This window comes from Myxocyprinus asiaticus, chromosome 25, assembly GCF_019703515.2.
Source record: "Myxocyprinus asiaticus isolate MX2 ecotype Aquarium Trade chromosome 25, UBuf_Myxa_2, whole genome shotgun sequence".
Classification (NCBI taxonomy): domain Eukaryota; kingdom Metazoa; phylum Chordata; class Actinopteri; order Cypriniformes; family Catostomidae; genus Myxocyprinus; species Myxocyprinus asiaticus.
The window spans coordinates 5480911-5493245 of record NC_059368.1 but is presented as its reverse complement, the minus strand read 5'-3'; the positions used below and the strand labels follow the sequence as shown (position 1 = coordinate 5493245).

Genomic DNA, 12335 nt, shown 5'->3' with positions numbered 1-12335 from the left:
ATTTATTTAAAAGGGGCGGGGTGTCTGTGTGTGTTGTTGGTGCCCGAGGGAAAACGTCAGTGTAGGGTTTGTGTTGAATCCGTCAATCTCTGTTAAAAGTACGCAGCATTTAAACATTTTCTTGATATTAAATTATATTATTCAACACTAATATTAGACCTCTCTCGTCTACATTAATGTTTAATATGTCGACCGTTATGTTATTTGTTTGCACTGAACTTCACATTCTATTAATATTATGCAGTGCCGGACTGGGAGAACCGGGACTTTTCCCGGTGGGGTGGCTGCGAAATGGGGCCGCATGGGTCGCCGCGTTATGCAGAACGCGCCACAAAACAGCGTCGCGACATTTAAACGAGAGGGCCTTCAGGACAAACGGAAACAGAACGTAACATGGTTGCTATGACAGCACGCCACTCTTTAACAAGCACGAGCGCTTTGAGTGAGAAGGGAACAAATTCCCTCTGGAAAGGAATGTATGAGTTACATTTTAGGAGAGTTATAATGATGTAAAGAGAAAAGAAAATAGATTTTACAGGTGTACTTTTAGTCTAATACTTTAATTATATATCAATATAATTATACATATGATATACTCTGCACTCATTTACTGAGGTACTTCAACTTTTAATGTAATTAACATTACTTGCGTTTGAACATCATATTTACTGGCAAATTGGCGTTATTTTTTAGACATTTCCAAAGCAAAGAATTGTGGGTTGTGAGTTCCCATGAAGGATACACCTCATGCGTCCTCCAAATTCCCATGAAAGAAGGTCGCATCCGAAGGCTGCATTCGAAGTGTCCTACTCGCTTTTCTGAAACGAGACAGCCTCGATGATGTATGCGGCCGAGAAATGCGACGTATCCCTCCAAACGAGACACAGGCAGAGACGAGGTATCCTCCATGGAAGACCAGCTGACACACAGCAAAACTGGAAGGCAACCACATACCCGACACACGGGCAATCAACAGATACACAGGATCAACTAGGCAGAGAGAGTGAGGTTAGTACTCAACATCAAACAACAATGCTCAAAAACTGAGCAACATTAAACATTCAACATCTAACTACATTTAACAATCCAGCCCCGGACATGACACATGAGGGGATTAATATAGGCATGAACAAACAAGGGGCAGGTGCCACTCACAGATGAAAGTTGGCATGATCAGTGTTCCCATGGAAACAATCAGGGTTCCCATGGAAACGCTGATTCCGCGTGCCAGCGGCACCTGAAACACATGAGGGCAAAAACTTTGACACGCTTGGAAGAAAACAAACAGGGAACGATGATGCCACGGTCCTCGTCAGACAAAAACCAACCTGACAAGGTGACAGGACCTTGACAGTAATGTTTATCTGTAGGACACACTTGATTATTCATAAGATGAAACTCTGCTGTAACAGAGGTGGAGAATGATGGGAGGCCCACAGAGTTATGTGACCATTATGTCCTTATTTGGTGTGGCAAGAAAACTTGTTTGTTGTCTTGTTCCCTAAAAGGTCATGGCTGTGCAGTCTCATGTAGCAGGTCCATCTACCTCCAACAACTTGGAACTGAATGAAATTATGTTGTTTTAACTGAAGATCATGTGTCTGATTAGACATTATAGATGTTCATGAATATTAGAGAAAAGTAACTCTCATCTCTTCCTAGTTGTAAAGGAAACTGTAAAAGGTCCATATTGAAAGGCAGATGTGTAATTTAGAGAAGGACCATATACAGCTTCTAATGGAGTAGAGGAGGCTGAGCATCAGAAAGACATCTTTTCATTGAATCACTTGACCACAAGCTACATGAGGGCACTGTAGGTTACTCTAAATGACAGCATGTCTCATTTATATTTTCAGATAATAGAGTATATTGAACAAGTCTGGCAATGTGTGCATTTATATGTACATTTCATGAATTAAAGTGATAAGGAATCAAATCTCTAACCCCTATGCTATATATGTGGTCTGTGAAATGATCACACATTATCTAGTTAGTGAAGAAGAAGAATGAGTGATTAATTTCTTAAGATATTGATACTATGGAATGTAATGTTATAAATAACATGAATATTCACTGACTGAAGGAACTGTAAAAAGAATGTGGGTGCTATAATACCTTTATTCTTTGATATTTATATTTACATTTATTCATTTGGCAGACGCTTTTATCCAAAGCGACTTACAAAAGAGGAATACATTATGAGCGAATCATCTTAAGGAGACAGTGGTACGAAAAGTGCCATATTACAAAGTTTCACTAGCATCAGAATAGTAGTATTCAAGACAGATTAAAGTGCAACAAGATTTTTTTTTTTTTGTGACTGGTTAAGTGCTCATGGAAAATATGTGTTTTTAGCTGTTTTTTGAAGACAGAAAGTGAGTCAGCTTCACGGATGGAGTTGGGAAGGTCGTTCCACCAACATGGTACGATGAAACCGAAAGTCCGGTGAGTGTTTTGGTGCCTCTTTGTGTTGGTACAACAAGGCGGCGTTCCTTAGCCGACCGCAGGCTTCTGGCGGGGACATAGCTCTGCAGAAATGATTTTAGGTATGCTGGTGCAGACCCATTGACTGTTCTGTATGCCAGCATCAGAGCCTTGAATTTGGTACGTGCATCAACCGGCAGCCAGTGAAGAGAGACAAGAAGTGGTGTAACATGCACTCTCTTTGGTTCATGATGTGCTGCTGCATTCTGGATCACTTTTGAATGCAGATCTGCGGTGTATGAGACTGGAAATGCCAGGGAGAAGAAGGTAAAGATTGCATTTTACCATAATAATGCTTTAAAAGTATAATATTGTGCATAATCTGAGTTTCTACGCCCACTGTGTCACTATCAGAAGGGCATGCATGCACTGACAACCTCTGAAACTTAATGACATCTACCTGAAATAAACGAACTCTGGAACATAACCTACTCCAGAACAGGTTATGTTCAGAGAGTAAGTTGCTATGGCTACTACATACCCCGAAAGTTACCTCAGTTTTTGGAACCGAAAGTTGAGGTTATCCACTTACTCTGAGTAAATATACAGGGGTAAGTCGCTTAACCTACTTTCTTGAATACCCCCCAGCAGAGAACTTGATGGAATTGTTTGCAATGCAGCACTGTATTACTGATATTCCTCAAACATTCACGGTTTGGGGTTTGTTCTAAATCGCTAACCATAAGCATTAAACTTCTGCAATTAAAGGTGCTGTATACAATTTGTTTTGTACCATGCATAAAAAGTCCCAACTAAAATTCAGGTATGACTGAAATGGGTATCGTAATAGATCAAACCTGTCTCTGTGACAACTCTACAATGTAAACAACAAAAATAATTGGAGGAGCAGCCCGCCCTTATTTTAGCCAATCAGAAACACTTATTGCTTTTCACATGGAGGTTCATTGACACCGGATTGGCTGTCATGTCTTAGAAGTTCAGGGTTTTGGAGAAAGGCCGTTAGCATTAGCAAACCATACAGCCCTTTTAATTTAGCTCGATCTGCCAACTTTACAGACTCCATTCCAACATTGTTTCGTTTATATTTTCAGCCATAGCTGTGTTGCCTACTTCATCACTTTATATTTTAAGAAATGTAAGATTTAAGTTTAAAAGTCTCCCTTTGACTAACATTGATAGTAGACCTGTTTTCAGCATTTAGAATGTAATCAACAGTGACGTAATTTTAATATTTGCATAGTGATTTGTGATCTTCCTTTCTTGAATCTATTTACAACCAACAGTTCTGAGGAACTTATTACCATGCATTTTCTTTGTTGGTATTGTTCTTGGTGTTTTATGATGCAAATGTTGTTGTTAAAAAGGCTGACTGCCCATATTTTGAACACATTATGCAATCTAACTAAATATTATCCATACAAAATTGAAAAATGATGGTGCGTATCAATAAGCTCCCTAGTTTAGTATTCAGGGCACTGACCAGGGAGTCGGCCATTTCTAGGGCAAAATCGTTTCAGTGCATTGAAATGTTAGCACCTTAAAAATTCCCAGAATGCACCATAAAACAAGGGAGCATCGCTGCTCACTATGTTCCCTAACCGGAAACACATCATGTCTTCTGAAGACTCTCTCAAGTCTTCTGAAGCTTCTCACTCAAGAAGACCAGTGCAAGTGTAAAATTATGCAGTGAAAGCCTAATTTTCTCTTTAAAAGAGGTGTTGTTTGTGATATCTTTCATCTTTTCATCCAAACCATCGTGCATTTAAGGGAAAAAACATTTAAATATTTCAGCTTTAGGCAGAAGATTAAAAATACACTCCTTTGTATTTTTATTTCTTCATTTATGTAATTTATCTTTCATTAAAAACATTGTAAGTTTTAATTCACAACACTGTAATTTATACAGCAATGTTGCTGATTAATAACAGATGCATTTAAATGCCCGACCTCTTTATTGTGTCGCAGGTGATTTGAGTTACAAGTGACCCAATGTTCAGTGGATAAACACCTAAACAGTGCCCAAATTCGTGTTCACAATATACTGATTCACAACATAGGGAGCGAGATGAGACGCACCCATTATTTCTCTGAAGCCTATGGATGTGCCTCACAAAAGCAGACCAATACATAGTTGAAGTCAAACTACTGCAAACTACTTATCCCATTGATTTCTTATTTGAATAATTTTGTTCTGTTGTATTTCTGAAGAACTTGATTGTTACAACAACAGTGCATTACAGAGATCCAGAGCCACAGACCATGAACAAAGTTAAGGATATCAGTGTTAAAGGACAACGTCTTGAGGAAACAAACTCAAAGGCAAAAACCTTTTGCAAGGTTAGTCAAGGAAGAGTGGGTTGTCCCTTTGCCGCTGAACATAATTGGCATTTTCTGCCAGAAATGCATTTTCTGCTTTTCATAGGCAAAATGTATGCAACAGTACAGTCTAGTAATGAGCCCCAGTTCTGCCGCAGTATGAGTGGAGATCTAGATCTAAAGCCTCTATAGGGAAATGTAAATCTACAGTAGATATACATGTCCCTAATTCATGAACCACACATCCACAATGAAACTGATCCTATATTAATGTCTCACTCGGATCTTTTAAAGAAAGACACTTGGTAAATAGCAAATACTATTTCAGTATTATTTCTCCATAAATTATTAATTTATTGCAGAAAATAAATAAAAATATGCATTCCGCCAGACATCAAACAACTCTCTTCTAAATATTATGGTATAAAGTAGAGACTTCAGCATGCATTCAGTATAGCAGCATTTATATGAAGTATGTTGATCTAGTTTTTGAATCTAGATGTTGTTGGTTATACTAAGTGCTCAGTTCTAAAAAAAAAAGAAATACAGGTTCAAAGGTTGAAGTTTGAACTTAATTCTAAATTTCAAGTATTCCATTTTTCATTTTTTACATGTTAGAGTACTCCACTACAAAATTATTCGAAATGCCCATCCCAACTTTTATATACTTTTCTGCTTTAAAGAAAAAGCATGGTGTTTGGTGAAAGACAAATACAATGATGACCATTTGCCAGTTGCATTTATTAGTTAAATTGACCTTACAGAGGAAGATGTGGGACTGTTGTGATAAATTTACACAAACCCATTTTTAAGTTTTGTGCATGTGTATTTGCATAAGGCAGATTTCTAGTGCACTTCTTATAAATGGGCAGTGAGTCACATGAATATTACAGTCTTCCTCTACTCACTGGTTTACGATGACATCATCTTTTCTGACAGCCCTTGCGCTCAGCATTCCTGCACACTGTTGCTGTGGTTCTCAACCATGAGATTGCAATGACCAATTTAAAGTTTAATTAGTGCACTAGAAAACTCTGATATATATATACTGCAAAGAAAATCATTTTCTTGATCAGTATATTTGTCTAGTTTTTCCAGTAAAAAGATTTAAAGTTCTTAAAACAAGATACATTTACTTGATAAACAAAATTACATAAGATATTTTTGACAAAACAAAGTGAGCTTAAAACAATGAGATAAGATTTTATTTTTCTTACCCTATTGGCAAATGTGTATATTTTTTCTTTTTGTAAGCTTAAATCTCACTATATTTTGTGACATTTTGCTTATTATTTTGTGTCTCAAGTAAATGCATCTTGATGTTTAGATTATGAAAATACTGATTCACTATTTTTTTTTTTTTTTTTTTTTTTGGGTGGGGGGAGATGGTCGTCAGGATGAATTGTTTTTGTTCATGAAAATAAGTGTCTATCTGATTCTGTACAGGCTGCATCCTAACTTCATTAGTCAGTTCATGCCAACACTGTGCTGGCAGCAATTTCAGTTTGCTGGAAAGTGTAGAGTTGGGATGGTTTAGAAGCAGATGAGGGACAGACAAATCAGCGACTAGAGGAAGAGGATTGAAATAGACTCGAAGTGACTCTGTTTCTACGGTAACTGTGGATGGGGTGGTACAGGAGATGAGAGCGCAGGCAAAACAAATGCTGGCACTGCCTCCGTGGCAACAGCTACATCATTGGTTCTTGTTTCAGAGTAAAGACCCGTTAAAAAAAAATAACATAACAGGCCCAAGAGACACCTCCCTCAACTGCATGTTGCATCAGAAAGATCCTACAAGAGGAAGAGCTAAACACATCACATGCTCCACTTCACTCTAGAGCACCCCCTCCCTCCCCCTTCCTTCCCACTCTCCCGCCAAAACATCTCAGAACCTCAATCCTGCCTAGAAACCAAACAGCTGACTGCTGCCTCACTGTGATTGGTGCTGCTCCCCGGCAACGGCGTGTGTTTATTCAGCCAATGAGTCGCTGAGTTTTCTCCACTTTCAGCCAATGGCAAACAGCCCTAGCCAAATCAGGCAGTAACAGTGACTTGGTGACTGTCTAGCTAGCAGAACAGAATGCAACTCTGATTGGTTTGATCTGTGCTCAGTGCCCATTGGCTACTCATTACGATCTGCCAGTCATTCATATGTTTTGCACTGCTCTCTCTTGCCCTGGAGGGATACACCCACAACAGAAGGTCAAGTTTTCTTCATTCTGATTGGTTGAGCAACAACGTGGACTCCTAGTAACAAACCATTATTACTGAAACAGGGTGTTGTTAGACTTGTGTCAATCATCCAAATTCTGGCCACACATGATGTTGTTGCTGCCGTTCCGCTCTTAGTAAGAAGTATTTTGTATGATAAACAAGCATTCATTAACTAATGATTACACACCTTTTCCACTTGTAATATCTCTCAGTAAATGTACTCGATAAAATTCCTACTTCTTATGTCACTAGTGCAAGTATTGTTAGCATATGTACATGAGTTCTTTAAATGTTTGCTCTTATATATTTGAACACAACAGTATTGGCTAAGATTCAGTGCTGATGTTTGTGCTCCTGTTGGGCATCTTTCTTCCAAATTTACATTATGGAAATGTTAGTTCGGTGGTTCACATTGGTCTTCCCCTGATTTTTAGTAAGCCTAAGAAATTTAGGATTTTGTTTGTGCCTGAAATCCCAGTAACAAACAGTCTGAAAGTTTAAATAATAAATAGAATTTTAGAATAAATGTTCATTTTAGAGTAAATCTAAAAAACATATCATACATAACTTAATATTTTAGAAGGTGCAATTGACCTTTTAGTCCTTATGTTCACAAAGTGTTCACTCGTCATTCTCATGTTGTTAGATGTTTAAACTTTGATCAAAGCCGTAGAGATTTGTGCAAATGATTCACCTAGAATGAAGAATAAGTCCCCAGATGAACACGAACACACCCAAAAATAAATCAGATGTGACATCATAGCTGGCAGATTGCATGACATCATGCTTCAGACAAGACGGATAAACCATTTAATGCATACCTCGGGTCTTTAGTGTCCCGGGACCTCTTTCATTTTTGAGTTATACCCACAACTCTTAAGTATTCCTCAGCCTCTTTATTACAAGACAAATGAGTATTATATTCATACAAATGATTACTAAATCATGTTGATTTTCTGTGCAACAATGCTGAATTATCAGTACTCCATATGTGTGTATACATACATATTATACATGCTAGTTCTTACTCAAGGTGGCGCTGATGTTTCAGTGATTAACTTGATTTACGTTTGACATTGCAATGAAGAAACAATGTGGAAGTAAACTATAGCAAGTGTAACACATGAACAGTATGATTTGGTTATTGTCATTTGGGTGTACTATTGAAATTCTGTCTATTTAGGCTCAAAAAGTGCCTGAGAAAATACACATGAATAGCTTATGTGTAGCTGATATGTGTAGCTCAATATGTTTAATAGCCAGCTGCGTCTCAGGAAAGGCTGCTTTAAACTCTTTTTAACCATAATTGCTTGTTGCAACAGATATTCGGTCAAAAGTTTGATATATTTGGAAGACGTTGTAAGAAAATCTCCACTTGGCATATTAATAGATACCTTTTTTGAATTCTGAATGCAGCACTGTATAAACTCAAAGAATCAATTATCAAACTGTTATTTAGAATGTTACATTTATGTGCTAAAGACATATTAAAATGGATAATAATAAAATCAGGAATACTGAAGTTGTCGGATAGCAGGCAAAAAGGATGTTTGGATCATTCTAGACATCCATGCACCTTCAAGATGACTGAGACTGAGAATATGTTTATTACATATTACTAATTAGCCTACTGATTATGAATCAGCACTGCTTTATTAGAGAGTCATGTATTTATGTATTCTTATCCATTCTAACAGTTCGTCAACACTGAGTGTAAACAATGATATGTGACGTGACAAAACTAGAATATAATAGTATTCTATGAATGTATGGAAAACCTGGATGATGATGTACTGCATTAGTGAGTACTGACATATAACGGTAACACTTTAAAATAATGTTGTATTCAATAACATATTTACTTAATACAACTTAATACATGACAAACATTGAATAATACTTTTACAGCACTTATTTATCTTAGTTCATGTTAATTTCAACATAAACAAATGCATTTATTCAAATTAAAAGTTGTACAGGTACATGTTATTATTAGTTAATGCATTATGAACTGAACTAACAATGAACAATTTAATTTTCATAATCAACATTAACCAAGATTTAAAATGCTGTAGAAAAATGCTAATGAATAGAACCTTATTGTAAAGTGTTACAGACACAACACAACATAAAGTTTTGATACTACACATGCCTTTGTTCATTACCTAAAAATGCATTACCTTAACTGCTTAAGCCTCACTTTACTCAGAGTTTTTGTATAGTTGAAATTATTGAAAGACAACTGTCAATCATTCATACTTTTCTATTGTGCAAGGAATCATTGGCTGAAAGAATCAGCAGATGTTGCATTTTCTGTGTGTGTGTGTGTGTGTGTGTGACAACACTGGAAATCCCACAGATGATGTCAACAACAGCAGCACCAGTTCCTGGGCCCAAAGGAAAGATGGTGACAGGTGATGTCAGCAAACTGCAGCCTGGCATCCAATAGGGTCCCCTGGGATCTCCTGCAGCCTATAAACCAGTATGTACATATGTGTGTGTTCACTGAAAGAACAGATGTCCCACCACCTTAATACCACAAAGTTATCTGAGTTATAAAAATAGAACAGAAAGCAGTACACATTCCTGAAGAATAAGGTAAGCAGTTTTCAGCTCCTTGTGTGTAGGCATCCACACCAATGTCAAGCCAGATTATTTCACTAACTGTGATAAATGTGAACATATTTTGTCATTGTTAGTCATTCTTTGCACTCGATAAAGGTTAAATACTTAATATTTTCTCAAACGGATATTTCCCTGAACTGAGAGAGTACTGTGACGGTTCCGTTCAGGACTAAAGCTTTATGGATGGGCTGCCCTCATATACTCCTAGTGTATAGACATGTTAAGTGTGCCACAGTGTTCCTCCTTGGTAAGCCTACTTTGGTACCATGGTACTGGATGATTACCAAATTCATAATATTACAATGGTGGGGTACAACAGGGCTACAGGCACTTTTAATAATTTTTTTTTTTTCCAAAACACTAAAAAACAAAAAAACTACACCACTTTCCTAAACACCTGTTTGTCGCTATGCACTGCTAAATTTTCCTGATCTATGAGGTCATCCATGAAATGTCTAAAGCCTAATTTTGAGGTAATTAAATCTAGCATTTAATCATTTTAAAATGTTTCAAATTTATGTAGCTAATGAAATACCCTGAAATTATTACATTTATTTTGAGACAAAATACTGACAGTATTTTTTAATTCAATATGATTAAAATAGTTTTTAATAACTGTCCAATGAGTGAAAGGATTTGGCAGTGTCAGAAATTAATAAATGCCACTGATATAGACAAAAATGAAGACAAAATTCAAAATGTGGGGACAAAAAATGCCCCTGTAATGAATTATTCTTTTTAAGTTTTGTTTGTATCATAGATTTGATTCTAGGCTGAGTAAAATGTCATATCATACAAAACATTGTATTGATGCTGATATAATTTTCTAGTTACCTTATTGCTCTGCTTTAAAATGTATTTTAATGAATTGATTAAAAACATTTTACATTACACATAGTGTTTTATAAGGTTAGGAAAATATGTCCTTATAAAGCAAAAAATGCCCCTGAAAATCAGTTTCGAGGGGAAAATTTTGCCCCTTAATTAAATAAAAAAAAACTCAAACAATAAATTGCATTTCCAAAGATGATAATTGAGGTAAAAAGCTCCCTTGTTTCTGGGCCTAAAAGCCACTCATAAAACACACTGTTTTTTTAAGTGGGGCAAAATAGATTTGTAATGAAGGATTTTCACAGTCACTGTGATCATCAATCCCAATGGAGATTTATTTGTTTATAGAATACTATATATATATAGTATTCTATAATACTATATATGTAATCTGCATATAATCTGAACAGCTATAAAGACCCTCTCAAGTATATTTCTTGTGCCGATTCAATAATTTTTATTTCATTCTAACAGATTATTAGCAGCTGAATTTTAAACTGAAGTTCATCATTTAAAGCGCCTCGCTGACCTCTACTGGTGATACTGACACACTGCTCATCTGGTGTGTTCAAGGAAGCAATGCAGGATTTTAACTCTTCTGTTTGTGTGCGGGATATTCAAAATGGGTGTCTTTTGTATGTTTTAATTATGACTTTAATAAAGAATAGAAAAAGCCAACTAATAGTCATTTTATTTGTAACACTGTAGTTTGCTAATGTTTTTAGTTTTTGGGCTTGTCCACAGCCGGATTTTCAACTTCAGCTTGTTGTGTTAGCCAATGCCACATTTTGGTTAAAAACACAAATGAAGAAATAAAGCCAGAATGTATTTGATCTCTTTCTTTATAAAGGCCTACACATTTTATATTTAGGCTGACATAATACAGGTGCATCTCAATAAATTAGAATGTCGTGGAAAAGTTCATTTATTTCAGTAATTCAACTCAAATTGTGAAACTCGTGTATTAAATAAATTCAATGCACACAGACTGAAGTAGTTTAAGTCTTTGGATCTTTTAATTGTGATGATTTTGGCTCACATTTAACAAAAACCCACCAATTCACTATCTCAAAAAATTAGAATATGGTGACATGCCAATCAGCTAATCAACTCAAAACACCGGCAAAGGTTTCCTGAGCCTTCAAAATGGTCTCTCAGTTTGGTTCACTAGGCTACACAATCATGGGGAAGACTGCTGATCTGACAGTTGTCCAGAAGACAATCATTGACACCCTTCACAAGGAGGGTAAGCCACAAACATTCATTGCCAAAGAAGCTGGCTGTTCACAGAGTGCTGTATCCAAGCATGTTAACAGAAAGTTGAGTGGAAGGAAAAAGTGTGGAAGAAAAAGATGCACAACCAACCAAGAGAACCGCAGCCTTATGATTGTCAAGCAAAATCGATTCAAGAATTTGGGTGAACTTCACAAGGAATGGACTGAGGCTGGGGTCAAGGCATCAAGAGCCACCACACACAGACGTGTCAAGGAATTTGGCTACAGTTGTCGTATTCCTCTTGTTAAGCCACTCCTGAACCACAGACAACGTCAGAGGCGTCTTACCTGGGCTAAGGAGAAGAAGAACTGGACTGTTGCCCAGTGTTCCAAAGTCCTCTTTTCAGATGAGAGCAAGTTTTGTATTTCATTTGGAAACCAAGGTCCTAGAGTCTGGAGGAAGGGTGGAGAAGCTCATACCCCAAGTTGCTTGAAGTCCAGTGTTAAGTTTCCACAGTCTGTGATGATTTGAGGTGCAATGTCATCTGCTGGTGTTGGTCCATTGTGTTTTTTGAAAACCAAAGTCACTGCACCCGTTTACCAAGAAATTTTGGAGCACTTCATGCTTCCTTCTGCTGACCAGCTTTTTAAAGATGCTGATTTCATTTTCCAGCAGGATTTGGCACCTGC

The 12335-nt window shown here is 36.9% G+C and overlaps 1 long non-coding RNA gene across 2 annotated transcripts; it reads left to right on the top strand.

Annotated features, from left to right (window-relative positions):
• The first annotated feature begins 53 nt into the window (after positions 1-53).
• On the top strand, positions 54-11312 carry LOC127415703 (uncharacterized). 2 transcript variants are annotated; one of them, XR_007892976.1, is made up of 4 exons: positions 54-1008; positions 2356-2751; positions 4654-4782; positions 9335-11306. It is a non-coding gene; the product is annotated as an uncharacterized LOC127415703 (long non-coding RNA). The 2 variants fall into 2 exon arrangements; XR_007892975.1 differs by having other exon boundaries at positions 2356-4782; positions 9335-11312.
• The last annotated feature ends 1023 nt before the right edge of the window (positions 11313-12335 follow it).